This window comes from Natrix helvetica, assembly GCF_964273705.1.
Source record: "Natrix helvetica genome assembly, chromosome: 9".
Lineage (NCBI taxonomy): Eukaryota > Metazoa > Chordata > Lepidosauria > Squamata > Natricidae > Natrix > Natrix helvetica.
In genome coordinates this window covers 13,596,924-13,606,997 of record NC_138560.1, presented here as the reverse complement: position 1 = coordinate 13,606,997, position 10,074 = coordinate 13,596,924, and positions in this window count along the sequence as shown.

Here is a 10,074-nt window from a genome sequence, read left to right as displayed (position 1 = left end):
AACATACTAAACAGAACCTAATTTTTATACTTAATATATATATATATTTAGGAAGAATTCATTCATACAGATTTAAGTATGTGGTTTTTCAGCAACCTTTTCCCCATCCCACCCAATTAAGAGGAGAATGTTATTTCTGGAACAATTTAGGTGCCCCCCCCCTGTTGTGACAGTTCAATCATGCATTAAACTGATGCTTTGCCGTGATGCTGTTCTTTCTGGAATGTATTAATTTGATTTGTACAAAAGACATGCTAAAATACGCATCTGGGGGAAGGGGGAATCTTACAGCAACTTTTTGTTTTGGATATTTTGTGTATGGCTTTCTGGAGTGGTCCAGACAAAATAAGCTTTATTTTCTTTCTCGCTGAACTTGGGCCTGGTTTAGGCATTGCAATCCTCATGACACACAAAGAGCTTTGGTGCTAGGGTTGAATTCACTGTCTGTAGCAAATTAAACACTTTATTTTTCATGATTAGGATTTATTGTTTGGTTTGTCCCCTTAAATCTTCTTTGCCTATCTCTGTAACTGTTGTTATTGCTTTAAAAGCTTCTGGGGATTTTAATAGACTGAATTGTTTTCTACCTGCGCTACAGTTGAAAAAGTCTCTCAGTTTGGAAGATGACATTTCCTGATCAGCATTCTTCCCACCACACCTCCATGCCCAGAGTGATGTTTCATGAATTAAGCAGATAGCTGCACCTTTGATAAAGGGCACAAAATGACAGTCCCTTAGGGAAATCCATACCCTCATTGCCTTACCCCTCCAGGGGGTCCCCAACAGATGAGTAACTGATCCCACCCTTCACCAACTCAATGATGAAGAAAAAGGTGTGATGTTTGAAGTGGCAGATTGTGAGGGCCATCAAAAAGAAAGTATATATTCCTAGACTGATTATGAGCCACAGTGGTGCAGTGGTTAGAGTGCAGTACTGCAGGCTATTTCTGCTGGCTGCCTGCAATTTGGCAGTTCAAATCTCACCACGCTCAAGGTTGACTCAGCCTTCCATCCTTCCAAGATGGGTAAAATGAGGCCCAAATTGTTGGGGGGCAATAGGCTGACTCTGTAAACTACTTAGACAGGGCTAAGCACTGTGAAGTGGTATATAAGTCTCAGTGCTATTGCTGTTATAGTTTAATAGTAACAATTATTTTTTCCTTCACAAGTGATTAAACAGGCTACTTTGGTTGAGGTCAGAAAACCTAGGCAGAAGTGTAGCTTAATAGGACTTTGATGGCAGACCACCACAAAACTTCCCAGGTGTGTGCAGACTAGACTGGGAAGTTAAAATACATCCCTGAAGCAGTACTTCTGTATTGTTGTTGCCAAGAAAGCTACATTGTAGCACTCAGGTGTCTCAATTTAGGGACATCCTTACCTGTTTATACCTGTTCATTTTTCATATCAAGTGCAATGGCATACATGGGGCATCCTAAATGCAGGAAAGGGCAGGTAAGGTTGATGACATTTGTTTTGGTGGTTTGGGTTTGTTTTGTTTTGTTTGTTTTTGCTTTTTGTTTCTTAAATGGGCCCATGAAATCTTTCTGTGAAAAGTTAGTGGAAATGATGTCTTAGAATTAAGGAGCTCTATTCTCACAAACGAAGAATTTTTTTTTAAAAAAAATAGAATGAAATAGAAAAATTGGATTTTAAAGCATAATTTTAAGGAGAAATGCCAACACTTTAATTATTTCCAACAGTTCATAACATTTTACAGATGATGGCAATAGTTAATACAGCTAACAAATGACAACCTTTGAATATAATGAATCTTTCATTGTAAGGTTTTTTTAAACTTGTTTGATTACTTTTTTTTAGCAAGAACAATTGATAATGTTTAAATACCTCTGAAAGATGTAGTTTAGCTTTCCAGTATTTTGTGAAAACAAAGGAAGAATCATTTCTTATATTTATATGCTTAAGAAAATGTGGATAAAAAACCAAAATTAGAATTCATAATGAAATGTTGGATGCTTACTTGTTTTCACAGTTCCTTCAGGCTGTTTTCATTTTGTTGTTACTAAAATTATAATTTCTTCACTAACACTGTCCAAAATATAAATACATTCAAATGGAATATTGTGCCATTTATGGATTACTTCCATGATCAATTCTCTTTTTCCTCACTTTTTAATGCTGAAGTAGATTTAAAAGGAATTCCATATTGCGAAGAATTTGCACAAGCTTCATTCTCAGAGGTTTTTTAAAGACTTTCAAGAAAATATAACATTTTTAACAGAAATTTTTTATCACTGACAATATTCTTTTGGCAATAAAGTTGATGTACATCATTGTTCAAATATTAATGGTCTTAATTGATGAGATTTAAAGAGCTTGTAGAATGACTTAACTTGGCTTATTTGTAGCTAATTTAAAGCTTGTGACCAATCCTTTTGCAAAGTATATTCAAAGTAACAGCATAATCTTCAGCTCTATAAAATCCCCATTCCTTGTGCTGAGTAAATTTATCCTCATAGTTGAGAAGAGACTAATTGGAGAATAAGAAAATATCAGGCACTATTAATAGATTCTACTTTTCCAGACTTCTTAAATAATATTTGAGGATTTTGAGACAGTGGATAATTAATGTTTTTGTACTCGGATGAAACAGTATCACTTTAATCAGATCCAGAGGGAGAATGTATTTATCCTTTAATTATTATTTTTATATATAATCACTTTTCATTTTAATTCCATAGCAACAAAATAATATTCCAAATTGGTACGTCTAAGCCTCTCTCATGCTTTTATTAATATTCTGTGGTCAACCTAATCTGTTTTTCACTGTACATAACTGAAGAAAACTTGCCAAATATGATATGAAAGTAGGTAATAAATTGGGAAGCTTGGAATAACATAGAATTTTAAAGGAAAAGACATTTTAAGCTATTTTGCCAAATAATGAAAGCAGGAAATATTGCCCTGACTTAAATCCTCTTTTAATCTTGTGCAGAAGAGAATCGTTAATGATTAAAGCTTCTTTAGCTGGTGCCAATTGTTTGAAAAACTATGCCTAATTAAACTCACATGAATTAACATAAAACCCAGTAACTTTTTAAAGCCCATTTTATGCCTGCTTAATGTTAATTAAACAGAATTGTTTGTTCTGCTATTCTGTTCTAATCATTTTATAGTAGCATTCAACAAAGTAGTCAGATTCAACCAAATTTATTTGGAGCTTTTATTTATTTGCAAAAGAAAATACGTATATAATCAATTGTTGGTAATTGCTATTCTCCTTAACCTCTTCAGAGCCCAGGAATTAGATCAAAGAAGTACTGCTTCTTTAGTAGGGGTGGGGGAATCTATTCCTAGCTGTCTTCCTTCGTCTCCATAAGTTCTGAACCAATACATTTACAGTTCCCATCATGCCTGACCTAAGGTATGCTCCTCTTCACCTGTCACACAGCTGGCAGCTCCTTGGCTCTTTCCTCAAGTGACAGGATGGGTTGCATTAGCCAGCAAGAGGTGGGTTTTTGTTATTGCTTAGCTTTGCAGCCTGTCCCCTGCTATAGCAGAATTAGGGCAGTGAGCTCATTGGGAAAGGATGGCATGAATGTTAATAGCTGTCTACTGGATACGCTTCCAACTGTACTGTCTGGTAGCTGGCTTGTCCTGTTACAAAGAAATGGTAAGCGTGAGAGTCATCCAGAAGATTAAAAAGCATGGGGGGGGGGGTAATCATTAAAGGAATACAGTGCCCCTTAATTCTAGAGTGTGACGAAGCAGCATGATGGTTTAGAAGTGAAGCTCTCGCCTCACAATCAGGAGGCTGTGAGTTCAGTCCTAGGGTAGCAACAGATATTTCTGTGTGTGCAAAGAGAAAATATGCTGTGAACTCTGCATAGGCATCAGGAAGGGCATCCGGCCAGTAAATGCTCAGCTCCATTCAATGGTCTCAATTCCACCCAGATGCAAGGGATTATAGGGTCATTAAAAGAGAAAGAAATTCTTAGAGTGACCATTCTGCCCAATTCTGAGGTCTTAACTTGGCTTTTCAAGCTCTGGGAAGCAGGTCATCCTGTGAGATCAAAGGAAAGATCCAAGAAGAAGCAATGGACACCAGGGTACTGATTTCTATTCCCCATCCCTCGGGTCTTTCTTAAAATGGTCTGAAAAATAGATGTTCCTCAGAAGCTCTCGTGTTGGAACTGCATAAGATGCTTCTCCCACTAATGAGTCCAAACATTGTCCTTTCAAAGAGATGGGTGTAGTGCTTAAGATTGCAATAAGCCAATGGTATACAAGTTAAAGAGAACAGAAATAACAAAATGTATTACCGTATTTTTCGGAGTATAAGGCGCACCTTTTTTCCTCAAAAAAGAGGCTGAAAATCCGGGTGCGTATTATACATGGAATACAGCCTTTTTGCCTCCCAAAACCCCGCCCCCTTCACCAAAATGGCCTGCATGCCCTTATAGAGTCTTTCAGAGAGCTCCTGGGGGCTGGGGATGGCAGAAATGAGCGGAAAAATTGACCGTTTTTTGCTCAATTTTGCCCAGCCCCTAGGAGCACTCTATAGGCTTCCTAAAAGCTATCCATGCCCCTTTTTATAAAAAAAAGGGGTTGTTTTTTTTTTTGCAAAATACGGGCCATTTTTGGGAGGTTTGCAGAGTGCAAAAAGTTTTTTTTTAATTTGCTTCTTCAAAACCTTGGCGCGTCTTATACTCTGAAAAATATGGTAAATCCTAAAACATCATTCCGGAGTTTTCATTTGCAGATCCTAATTGATGTTAACCTTGTAGTCTAGCTTGAATGTAAAGAAATGGTTCCAAAGTAGCAAACTATCTAGAACAGGAGTGTCAAACTCAAGGCCTGAGGGCCAGATCCAGCCCGCGAGGTGTTTAGATCTGGCCCATGGGGCCACCCTGGAAATAGCAAAGGAGTGGCCCGCAGTGCTTCTGCCAGCGAAACCGGAACTCAGGAGCCAGTTTTCACTGGCAGAGCACTCGGGCCACCAGAGGAGCCTCTGGCATACAATACAATAGCAGAGTTGGAAGGGACCTTGGAGGTCTTCTAGTCCAACCCCCTGCCTAGGCAGGAAACCCTATACCATTTCAGACAAATGGCTATCCAACATCATCTTAAAGACTTCCAGTGTTGGGGCATTCACAACTTCTGAAGGCAACTTCTGTTCCACTGATTAATTGTTCTAACTGTCAGGAAATTTCTCTTCAGTTCTAAGTTGCTTCTCTCCTTGATTAGTTTCTACCCATTGCTTCTTGTCCTGCCCTCAGGTGCTTTGGAGAATAGTTTGACTCCCTCTTCTTTGTGGCAACCCCTGAGATATTGGAACACTGCTATCATGTCACCCCTAGTCCTTCTTTTCACATGAGTCATGTCGAGCAGGCCACGCCCACCCTGATCCCCTAGTCAACACAACCCTGATGCGGCCCTCAATGAAATCAAGTTTGACACCCCTGATCTAGAAGTTACGCCTCCTTTTTTCTTTGCTTCTCTCTCAGAGATTTCTCCAGGCCCAAAAGGTGCTTAGCCAATGACCAAAAAGGAGGCATAACTTCTAGATCAGGTTCTTGCTTCAAGTGAGAGCTTGGAACTGAAATGATGAAAAACAGATGTTCTTGGATCACTGCAAGATTATACAGAATAAAATCTATAGATACACACTTCATTAAGTATTGCTCATATGCCACATGTATTCGTTGCCAGCACTCGTCGAAGTATTTTGTTCAAAGGAAAGCTCTCATATTTTTAAGATATGGCCTGTTCTAGTTTTTCTGTTTGCATGACCGAGCCAAGAATTCACAGTGCAGAACATGATGAATTGATAAGGAAATCAATGAAGACAAATGCAAAAAGAAATTAAGTATATTTTTCCCCCACCCTCATTTATTTTAGATGAGCCTCTCCAGAGCCAGGCTTGGAAACTTCTGCAATATTTCCGTGTAGAGCAGAAAATAGCAACTATTCCGCGGCTGAGTCCATGCAATATGTTCAGCTACTTAAAGCTGAGTTATAGATCTAGCAGCTGTTTTGCAGAAGCTAAACTTGGTTAGATTTATTTGTGGCTTAGTGTGTTGTGCAAACCCTGTCTATTTGGACAGTGGTGTGAATACAAAACTTGAATAGTTTGAGTAAGCATCTTGTGAGTTCACCCACTTTTTTTTCCTAACTAAGGCAGCTGTATGAACTACCAATACATGGTATCATCGTATCACATAATTGGCTGTATTTCACCTACCTTTATTTGACACTCAGAACAGTTGGCAATTAATACTTTTGATATTCCCCTTCTAACATTTTTTTAATGTTATTTGCTCATTTTATGTTCATTATTTATACTCTCCCTTTAAGGTTCAACAACCCAATTTGCTGTGTTATTTAAAAAAAAAACTGCAAGAGAGTGTAGTAAAAGAAACGCCCATTCTTCAAAATTTAGCTCCTGCTACAGAATTTTCAGAAGCAAAATATGACGAATACTCAAAAAATAGATATTGTCATCTTTAAGATGTATGGACTTCAACTCCCAAACTTCCCAGCCAAAGGTTAGCTTGTGTGGGTGTGGATGTGCGGGCATGTGTGTTTGATACCAGATCCTTAGGAAGGACCAGTCTCCTGCAAACATATATCCATTGTATAGAGCAGGCTGACTCTGGAAGCAGAGGCCAGGACAGGATAGAAGGGCCTGTATCAGATGCCTGTTTACTTGAATGAGCAAGATGGATGTAGAAATCACATCATTCCTTTCCATTTTAGATGCAGGGCGTTTAACTTCTAAGAAGCTGATATTTATAACGGGCCAGTTCTGTGAAGTGATGTCTCTTTTTAAGCTTGATTCACACATGCAGTGTGTGGCAGGTAGTGGAAGAACTGTGACAAAAGCTTACAACAACAGTAAGCTTTTGTGCAGCTGGGCAGCTAAAATTCAATCAACTATACTTTAAAAGAAAGGAATATGTATGATAATGTACTACCAACATAACATCTGTGCAAACAAATTGACTTGATCCCCAGTGTATATTCAACTCTTTAATTTTGAATCGGTTTCTGAAAATGGTTTGCTAAACAGACTTCCCCAGTGTAGAGTCTTGAACATTGGAGTATCTCTACTGAGCATGATCGTTGGGTATTACTAATTGCATGATGGGACTTGCAGTCCCCCTGGAGGAGACTAACCTAGAGGAAGCTGTTGTGACTTGAACCGGCTGGCTGAAGATGATGGGAGCTGCCAAACATCCTATATGGCAGACATCTGGTCAAGAAAGGCTGCCTTATAAAGTTACTGTTCCTCTTTCTTGAGTCCTATATCAAGCTGTGGTACCCATGGTTTACCACATAAAGGAGCTGGTGTGAGACATTATGGAAAATAGTGAGAAATAGCTTGACTGTTCAGAGTCAAAACCAAAGAGACTATGGCTAAGCATAATGCACACTAATTAGAAGCCATTGTGTTGGCATCTGCTTCAGGTTCTGGAGAGCTTGTGGTTAAGAGTTTCCACTCTCAAATGGTCTCTGGTAATTACCTTGATAAATCCTTTGGTTCTTCCAAGGTGTTTGCAGTCTCTGTATACTTCTATGTTTATATGTGTGTGTATACATACACACACACATCCATCTCTTTAGTATCCTATACATCCTATTAGTATAGTGATGTATCTTATGATTCATGATGAATGTATTTATGATGACTGATCATGATTCATCACGTATCTTTTATGTACACTGAGAGCTTATGCACCGAAGACAAATTCCTTGTGTGTCCGATTACACTTGGGCAATCAAGAATTCTATTCTACTCTACTCTGTATCAGGTGAAACCTGTCAAGTTGAACTTGGCACCTAATAACTTTAGGTTACCTCCATGTAGTTTCTTCGACGATCATATGGAAGTGATTTTCCATGGTTCCTTTTGATATATTTTTCAACTTCTAGCCTTGGAATTCTTTTGTTGACTTCCATCCAAGTTGAAATCGGCTCCAATCCTGCTTCACTTTTTCTAGATCAGACAAGGCTGACTATCCCTTGGCTCCTGTGTGTTTGGGCACATCCATGTGTTTGCATCCAAATCAAAAGGATAAAAGATCCCACTAGAAAACTCACTAAAGGCAGCATGGTCCGTTGGCAGAAATGTCCATCTGGGTTCAGTTCCAAGTGGGGAAAAAGACACTGAATTCATGGAAGTTGATTGGAAAGAAGGTTTATTGATGAGGGACAGGAGCACGTGGTTTGAGGTCCTGGGAGGGGAAGGGTAGAGATGCTGAGAGTGCCCTGGTTTTATGCCATCTCTGGGCTGTTGAATTTGAACTTGTATTCTGATCAGTTGTCAGACTCCCATGGGGCCATGCAGGGGCAACTCTGTAGGCTGTCCTGAGTCCCAGGCTTGGTTAAGCCTTGCTAGGTGATATAGTCTCCCCAGGTGCCATGTCGTGAGATGGGTAGACGGTTAATCCTATCATGTCCTGAGGGCCATATCTTAATCCCATCACCCTGGAGCTGAAGGGGGGAGGGGCAGGGAGCTGCAGGGAACTATTTTGTCTTTAAAAACATGTTTCTCCTTTTCTCATCCAGGGAAACAATATTCTGCCTTTTTAATATTTCCTAGGATATTTCACTCTTCTGGGAGAGGGGTGAGTGCTAACTTCCTACAATACCTAGTCCATAATCTATCTGGTGCAAGAAGACCTCATTTCCTCCTCCCCCCCCTCCTCAACAATTCAACCTTGCTCAACAATAATCTCCCTGAGACAGTTCACAACAACAGCAACTGGTTCAACAAGTTCTTTTTCCAGCTATGTTGGTAAATCCTTATTGAGCCACTGTTGAGCAATGGTGAACCGTGGTTAAAAATAGCTCTTAGATGTGTGTGTGAGAGAGAGAGGGGGGGAAGGGGGCATTTTTTTCTGTCCTTGCTATTACGGCAACAATTCCAGGTGCATTGGGACAAGCCAGCTTCAGCTAAACCATAAATCCCTTCTCCTGCCCCTTTCTTTGTGCCCAAGCGCACACACCACTACCCCTTTGCAGTGTGATTTGCCCAGATTGGAGGAAAAGCCGTCTTTCTCCATAGACTTTGTGTCTTCCTCTGCCCCTCCTCTGCTCCCAACTGATCACTCATTGGCTCTGCTGCAAAGCAGGAAGGCAAGACACAGAGATATGTTGCTCTAATTGGCAGACTGGCTTGATTCATAGAGAGAGAGAAAGGCTGTTGCTGGGCAAAGCAAAAAAAAAAAGGCATTGAAATACTAGTTGCAGCTTCTGCTTTATGGACTGCAGCATAGAGCTCTTAAAAATCAAAAAGCAGAACTTGTTATCAGGGCATTGTTACCCCAGTTAAAAATCCTTTTCTCCTGCTGAAAGGAAGCTCAAGCTAAAATAGGGTGAACGGCATCAAAACTGCAACAATCCACATAACCATTAGATGGCATCAAAGAGATAGAGCAAATTCTCGTTCTTGGTGGCCCTCTGATGGCCATCTGGGATTTAGCAGCCCAGACATACAGTAACCCTGTCAGAACAGCTGGGAAAGGCAAAAGCCAAGCTTAGTAGGGTTTTATTGCTGCTGCTTCTAACCGTGATTTTCTGGAATCAGAATGGAACAGTTACACCCACCCTTATTTTGGAAAGAGACAGAAGAGTTTTGCACTGCTTGCAGAGATTGTGTGTAACTTACACACTTCTTGGAAACTTTTCTTGGATCTCTCAAGAAATAGCAGCCTGGCCAATACACACTCCCACTTAGAGCTTCCATAACTCATATGCGCAATTCCAAATGACCACAAGATATTTCCCCCCAAAAAAAGTTTTATTTGATGCCATCTTGGTTGTGTCAACCTGTAGATGAAAGCCCTACATATCGGAATTTTGTCCTACTGAAATATGTGGAGCTGACTTTGCGGTATTCTGACAAGACTGTCCGTCAACTACAGTCCTCTATGTTCACTTTTTATTTCACAAAACTTCCTGAGGAGGAGGAGGCCTTCTCATCTTTTTATCTTAATTTACAGCCCTGTTTTTGTGAATAACCCCCAACTCCCCCATCCCAGTATTAACTAGGATCACCCCCTGTTTAGCCAAGGTCAGGCTAACCATCCCATCCCAACAGTTGGGTTC